Raw genomic sequence first — 7,602 nt, forward strand, 5'->3', positions numbered from 1 at the left:
AAGGACAGCATATAGAAGCAAGAAAGCCTTGCACGAAATATACATTTCCCAATCATAGCAGACGTACTTTCATTTCTTCAGTTAGGATATACCGTTTACAACCATTAATGCATCTCTGGATCAACCGTGACACAACTATTGTGCACCTATATTTCATGGTGCATGAAGCGAATTGGAAAGTCTAATTTTACTTTTTGCATACGAGAAGTGATGATTGCAAGATGAGATATTCTGTCTTTTCCCGATCTTTATTTCTGCTAATGTTACAGTCCATTGTTATTTTCTAACTCAGTTTCGTTGATTGTAAACATTCATTACCGTAAACGTACAATTTAAAAGGTTTGTGGAATATTTCATTTAATTCATATTCTGCAAGTACATCATAGGCATCCTTGACATTTCCAGCAAAATGAAACTCGAAAAGTGTTAAATATGCAGCAGCAAGGCGATGTGAATTTCTTTTTAAATGCGCTTTGTAATTAAATTACAAATTTAAAATCACAGGAAACAATCATAAGTATGTTAAGCCATTTTCCAATAAAAGCAGAGGATACTCTTATAAGCCTACTAAACAATTCTCCCACAATTAGTAAGACTTTGTATCACTCGTTTCCGAACATGCAGTTTCTTTGAGGTTTACTTGATAATAATATCCAACATACTTCGAGCGATTCCGCTGGGAAGACTGTTGGTACCTTTGAAAAAGCAAGTTTTGATGACAGCCTCTTTACTCCTTCTGATTTCTCATCCCGATCTTATATTTCATCAGATATAAATTGATTGCAGTATTCCTTTTAATAGTATGTTGTAATATATTTTCAATCAGCATTTCTCAGTAGGTATTCCCTTTCAACTTCCTTCGGGTATATTTTCAATTTGAATTATGTGGAAATGTTTGCATGATCTCTTGAAGTGCGATAACATTGGAGCCCATGGGACGAATGAAAATTTCATGTCACTTCGATGGAACCCACCTGGTGTGCTGCTGTGCCTCTTCTGTTAATTTTCATCCCATGATTACTTTTTCTTGTTACTTATTGCTCGGACATATGTGTCGCTGCCTATTCCACAAGTGATTGCCAAATCTTTTTTTTTGCCAATAGAGGTGTTTAGAAAAAAGTAAATTGTTAATGATCTGGTATCACCTTCAGGCAAGAGCAGCTAATGACTTCCTCAAAGACAACAGTGAACGGGATTTGTTTGGTTTCTTTTATACGTGAAAATCAATAATGGTCCCATGGTCATCACCAGGCTGAAATACTTCATTATATTGAAATTCCGGAAAATTATCCCTTCTCGTGATCAATATGTCTGGCCTGGGAAACAGTCCATGTTTATCTAATCCTTCTATGACTTTCAACGTCTTGTACACCTCTATCAAAACATCTCTTATCCTTCTTCACTCCAATGAGATTAGCCCTCGTTCCCTCAACCTTTCTTCATAAGACATGCCATCCAGTCCACGCAGCATCCCATTAAATCTCCTCTGCACATGTCTAAAGCTTCAGCATCTTTCGTCTCATGAAGTGACCACAATTGAACACAGCATTCCAAGTGTGGTCTAACCAAACTCTACTGATCTGCTGCATAAACACGCAACTCTAAATCAAAACCCCCCCTTGCGAATAAAAGCCAGCACACCATATGTCGTCCGGAAAATCCAATCAACTTGGGTGACAAGTTTTCGGGATGCATGAACATGGACCACAGATCCTTCTGTTCCTCCACACTCTCAAGAATGTTGCGTTCAAACATGCATTCACCATTCAAATTCGACCTTTCAAAATGAAAGAATTCACACTTTTCAACGTTGTACTCCAGCTGCCACTGATCCACAAAGTTCTGCAATCTGTTAATGTTCTCTTGCAACCGATAACAGCCCTTAACACTACCCACAATTCCATGAATCTTCGTGTCATAGGCAAACGAACTAATCCTTCCTTCCAAGTCATTAATAAAGTCAGAAACAGCAGAGGTTCCAGAACCGATGTCTGTGGAATACCACTGGCCAACGAGCTCCAGCCAGTATACTTATCATCTGTCATTGCGTTTTCTCTTTTGTGGGTCAGGCAAATCGGCATCCAGACGGACAGGTTTCCTTATGTCCAATGCCTCGTATTTTATGAAATTGCCTACCGTGGGAAATATTATTAAATGCCTTGCTGCATTTTATGCACATCACCTGTCAGTTTTGTGTACTCAAAACAATGTCAGTTGCTGAACTGATAATGAGACTTCATTAATTTATTCATCAAAATAAACAAAATATGCGAACAACCAAAATTTCACAAAACTATCTGAAATTGCATTAGAACATAGAACATAGAACATAGAAAAATACAGCGCAGTATGGCCCTTAGGCCCTCGATGTTGCGCCGATCCAAGCCCACCTAACCTTCACTCGCCCACTATCCTCCATATGCCTATCCAATGCCCGTTTAAATGGCCAAAACGAGGGAGAGTCCACCACTGCTACTGGCAGGGCATTCCACGATCTCACGACTCGCTGAGTAAAGAATTTACCCCTAACATCTGTGCTATACCTACCACCTCTTAATTTAAAGCTATGCCCCCTCGTAATAGCTGACTCAACACGTGGAAAAAGGTTCTCATGGTCAACCCTATCTAAACCTCTAATCATCTTGTACACCTCTACCAAGTCACCCCTAAACATTCTTTTCTCCAATGAAAACAGCCCAAAGTCCCTCAACCTTTCCTCATAAGATCTTCCAACCATACCAGGCAACATCCTGGTAAACCTGCACTGCACCCGTTCCAGTACCTCCATATCCTTCCTATGGTATGGCGACCAAAACTGAACACAATACTCCAGATGCGGCCGCACCAGAGTATTATACAATTGCAACATGACCTCAGGACTCCGGAACTCAATTCCTCTACCAATAAAAGCCAGTACGCCGTATGCCTTCTTCACAGCACGACTTACCTGTGTAGCAACTTTCAGAGATCTGTGTACATGGACACCAAGATCCCTCTGCTTATCCACACTACCAAGTATCTGACCAATAGCCCAGTACCCCATCTTTTTGTTACTCATACCAAAGTGAATCACCTCACACTTGCCCACATTGAACTCCATTTGCCACCTTACTGCCCATCTCTGCAACTTATCTATATCCCGCTGTAACCTGCCACATCCTTATTCACTGTCCACAACTCCATCGACTTTCGTGTCATCCGCAAACTTGCTCACCCAGCCTTCAAGCCCTTCCTCCAGGTCATTTATAAAAATGACAAACAGCAATGTTCCCAAAACAGATCCTTGCGGAACACCGCGAGTAACTGCACTCCAAGATGAACCTTTAGCATTAACTACTACCCTTGTCTTCTTCCAGTCAGCCAATTCCTAATCCTAACCTCCAACTCACCCTCAATGCCATACCTCCGTATTTTTTGCAGTAGCTTACCATGGGGAACCTTATCAAACGCCTTACTAAAATCCATATACACCACATCGACCGCTTTACCTTCGTCCACCTCCTTAGTCACCTTCTCAAAGAATTCACTAAGTTTTGTGAGGCACGATCTGCCCTTCTCAAAACCATGCTGACTATCCTTGATCACATTATTCCTATCCAGATGTTCATAAATCCTATCCCTTACAATTCTCTCTAAGACTTTGCCCAAAACAGAAGTGAGGCTCACCGGACTATAGTTCCGAGGGTTATCCCTACTCCCATTCTTCAACAAGGGAACCACATTTGCTATCCTCCAGTCTTCTGGCACTATTCCTGTAGACAACGAGGACATAAAAATCAAGGCCAATGGCTCTGCAATCTCCTCCCTTGCTACCCAGAGAATCCTAGGATAAATGCCATTAGGTCCAGGGGACGTATCTATTTTCACTCTTTCTGGAATGTCCAACATCTCTTCCCTATATACATCAAAGCCGTCCATTCTAATTAATTGCGACTCAGTATTCACATCGGCAACAATGTCTTGTTCCTGAGTGAATACTGACGAAAAGCATTCATTCAGTATCTCCCCAATCTCTTCAGCCTCCACACGCTACTACCCTTGACTGGACTTATTCCTACCCTCGTCATTCTTTTATTCCTGACATACCTATAGAAAGACTTAGGGTTTTCCCTAATTCTACCAACTAACGACTTTTCATGTCCCCTCCTTGCTGCTATTACCACTCTCTTCAGATCCTTCCTGGCTACCTTATAACTTTCAATCTCCCCAATTGAACCTTCACGCCTCGTCTTTACATAGGCCGCCGTCTTCCATTTAACAAGGGATTCCAATTCCTTATTAAACCACGGCTCCCTCACACGGCCTTTCTTCCCTGTCTGACAGGTACATACTTATCAAGGTCACTCAAAAGTCGCTCCTTGAACAAGCTCCACATATCAATTGCCCCCTTTGCCTTGAAATCTATTTTTCCAAGCCACGCATCCTAAGTCGTGCCTCACCGCATCATAATTTTCCTGCCCCCAGCTATAACTCTTGCCCTGCAGTGCACATTTATCCCTCTCCATCACTAGAGTAAACGTCACCGAATTGTGGTCACTGTCTCCAAACTGCACACTTCCCTCCAATTCTAACACCTGGCCTGGTTCGTTTGCCAGAACCAAATCCCGTATGGCCTCACCTGTTGTTGGCCTGTCTACATATTGTGTCAGGAACCCTCCTGCATACATTGGACAAACACCGACCCATCTAACGAACTCGAGCTATAGCTTTCCCAGTCAATATCAGGAAAGTTAAAGACCCCATAACAACCACCCTCTTACTTTCACTCTTCTCCTGAATCATCCTCGCAATCCATTGTTAGTGAATTATTTTTCAATGAATGCTCAATTCAGTTCGAGTGTAATGTTAAAGATGTTCATCAAAATTACCAATTCCAGTTTTCAATTTACTGAAAATTGTGAGTAAAGAAGAAGTTCGGATACAATTAAAAATATCTATACATCGCCTGAACAGTTATACTTGCCTTTCAGAATGAGTTGTCAAATTCTTTTGCCCTTGTACCGTCTAATCAACTTGAAATATGTACTTTTCTGATTCGCGTTCTTTTCACTTCCAGAGTCTAGCTTGTAACATATGAAACGTTGACTTGAATGTTAGAACAATTCGCACGTGCCTACTATGTGCAACGTTTTTTAGGATAACTTCTTAATGTCTGTGTGCCCAAGGCTTTAAGGTACTTTCTGTGGTACATAACATATTTTGTTTATTTGCTTATTCAAACTTTTGAATTTATATTGTATTACCACTTCAAACATCATTTACTTTATGTTTCAAACCACAATTTCCTCAAATATGTTCCAACATGTGTTGATATCATGTAGTCTTTGCTCATGCACAGTTCCCTTCTCCCAAACTCTTTTATGGAATTTTCGAAGAAACACTTTAGAAGAGACACTTCGGTCCATCGATTCTATTCTACCTTAACTATGCCATACCTACAGGTGTCTAATTTGCGGATTTGGTCAATAGGCATGGAAGTCATGACACTGTAAGTGTTCATGCAAGTATCGTTCAAACTGTAGATGATACCCGTCTCAAATACCCTCCGAGGCAATCCGCTCGAGAGTACCACCATTTCTGGGTTTAAATGTTTAGCCCTCAACTCCCCGGTAAACATTCTGTTTTCCAAGACAACTGTGCCCCCTTTCTTGTGCCCCGTGGTCGAAGGGAGACAGCGATTTCCTTATCACCATGACCATGCCTCTCAGAGACAGTTATTGCTCCACAATAAGCAGCACGAGCTTATTCAGCCTCCAACCAGAGCCTCCTGTTCCAGTTGTGCTCTACTCTGCTACATTCTTCATGAGGCAGGCCTTTGTTCTATCTACATTCCCTCCAACATACTGGCAAAATTCTAATGCAAACATATCAAATTTACTCCCTCTGCAGACTCCCAACCTCACAGTCTCAGTGAGCTCATACAGGATAAAATCCTCTCCGAATTCTCTGATGAGCTTCATGCCTTCAAAACAGTTATGAAAATATATATTTTATTCCTGTTTGATTTGGAAGAAGAGGCAAGAATATCTTCTTCTGGAGAACGACATTAAATGCATTCACAGTCGTTTCTTTTGAAAAAAAAACTTGCCATTCTACCCATATTCGAATATCTTTCCAAAGTTAATTCAAAGAGACAAAGTCATCCATTCCTATGCATTATCCATTGGCAGAATGAATCGAGAATTCGGCGTGATTTTCCTTTTTGCAGGCTACACCTTGTGATTGCCTTGTTGCCTGTCGAAAATTTGCTTTGATCTTCTTTGAGGTCCCGAGTTTTGTGTGTTCACATCTTCCTACTTCCACTTCAAAAGGGTATTATGCAAAGTACTCCAACATAATAAATCATAAGTCACACAGCATTAAAAGCCCCTTCATGATCACACTAATTCACGCTCCACATAATGTGAAAACGCCTTCACCAACACAATATCAGAAAAAAAACTTCAATAAAACAATTTCCACGACTCTACGACACCAATAACGTACCCCAACAACATACTATTCATTGATCCTGTTCTGAGACCCCGACAAACACTGAATATTATTCATGTTCATGTCCAATACGGTTTCCTACTTCCTGTTTTATGTGGAGTTTTCGCAACAATTTCTTGCAATGGAGATGATCTTTCAGCATCTCCTCTCCCTGCGGAGAGAGGTAATTGTTCGATGAGGAGTCAGGTATGAAAATGAGGAATTGCAGTTTTACCAGAAATAAATCAGGAAACATTACTCAGCCTCTTTCACTATTGATAGTGCTTTCGTCAAAAGAAGGAGAATTACTATCAAATCAATATCTGGTATAATCCTTTCTATAGGTGTTAGGATATGGGAAACCGATTCCCAATCCATCATCGAACGTTCCATCACTGAATGAGTCAGTGAACTATCATCCACCTGAAATCGTAATGCGATTGGTTAACAATGTAGCCCAAAATGTGTTAAAACTTACAACTGGAGATGGTCAGTTATTGCTGACTGTGCTAATTTAATGAAGGATAGAAGCAACTGGGAATTGCAGCAGAATACACCCCTTACCTGCTTCTCAGGAGGGTCGAGGTTCTTCCTGCCAACGGACATCACATGAAATTGGGCAGCGATTTGTTCACAATCTTCCTTTGACAAGTCTACCATGACTGTAATGTTGAAAGGATGAGTACTCAGTTTCAGCCCGTCAAAGCCCCGAATATAATTTGGAGCTCAGCTGCAGAGTGGTCAGAAGAGATTCAGTGAGATGTTATTGGGAATGAAGGGTTTACCTCTGAAATATTGACTGGATATGCAAGGACATTTTTAATGAAGTAATTGCCGTTGAGAGGTGGCATTATACAGGTTTATAAAATCATGAGATGCACAGATGAGGAGAATTGCAGGTGGGTTTTCCATTGTATGGGGGAGTTTAAGAAAACGTCACATATTTTCAAGGTGAGAGGAGAAACTTTTATAAATACATGCTGGTATTTTTTACGCAAACAGTGGTTCGGTTGTGGAATGAACTTGCACAGGTAGAATTGGACATCGAGTTACGACTTTTAAAATTCATTAAATTCAGTATGATAACAAGAATTGTTTGAAAGTAGATGGGCCACGCACAGAGAAGTGCGA

This window comes from Chiloscyllium punctatum, chromosome 35 (assembly GCF_047496795.1).
Source record: "Chiloscyllium punctatum isolate Juve2018m chromosome 35, sChiPun1.3, whole genome shotgun sequence".
NCBI lineage: Eukaryota > Metazoa > Chordata > Chondrichthyes > Orectolobiformes > Hemiscylliidae > Chiloscyllium > Chiloscyllium punctatum.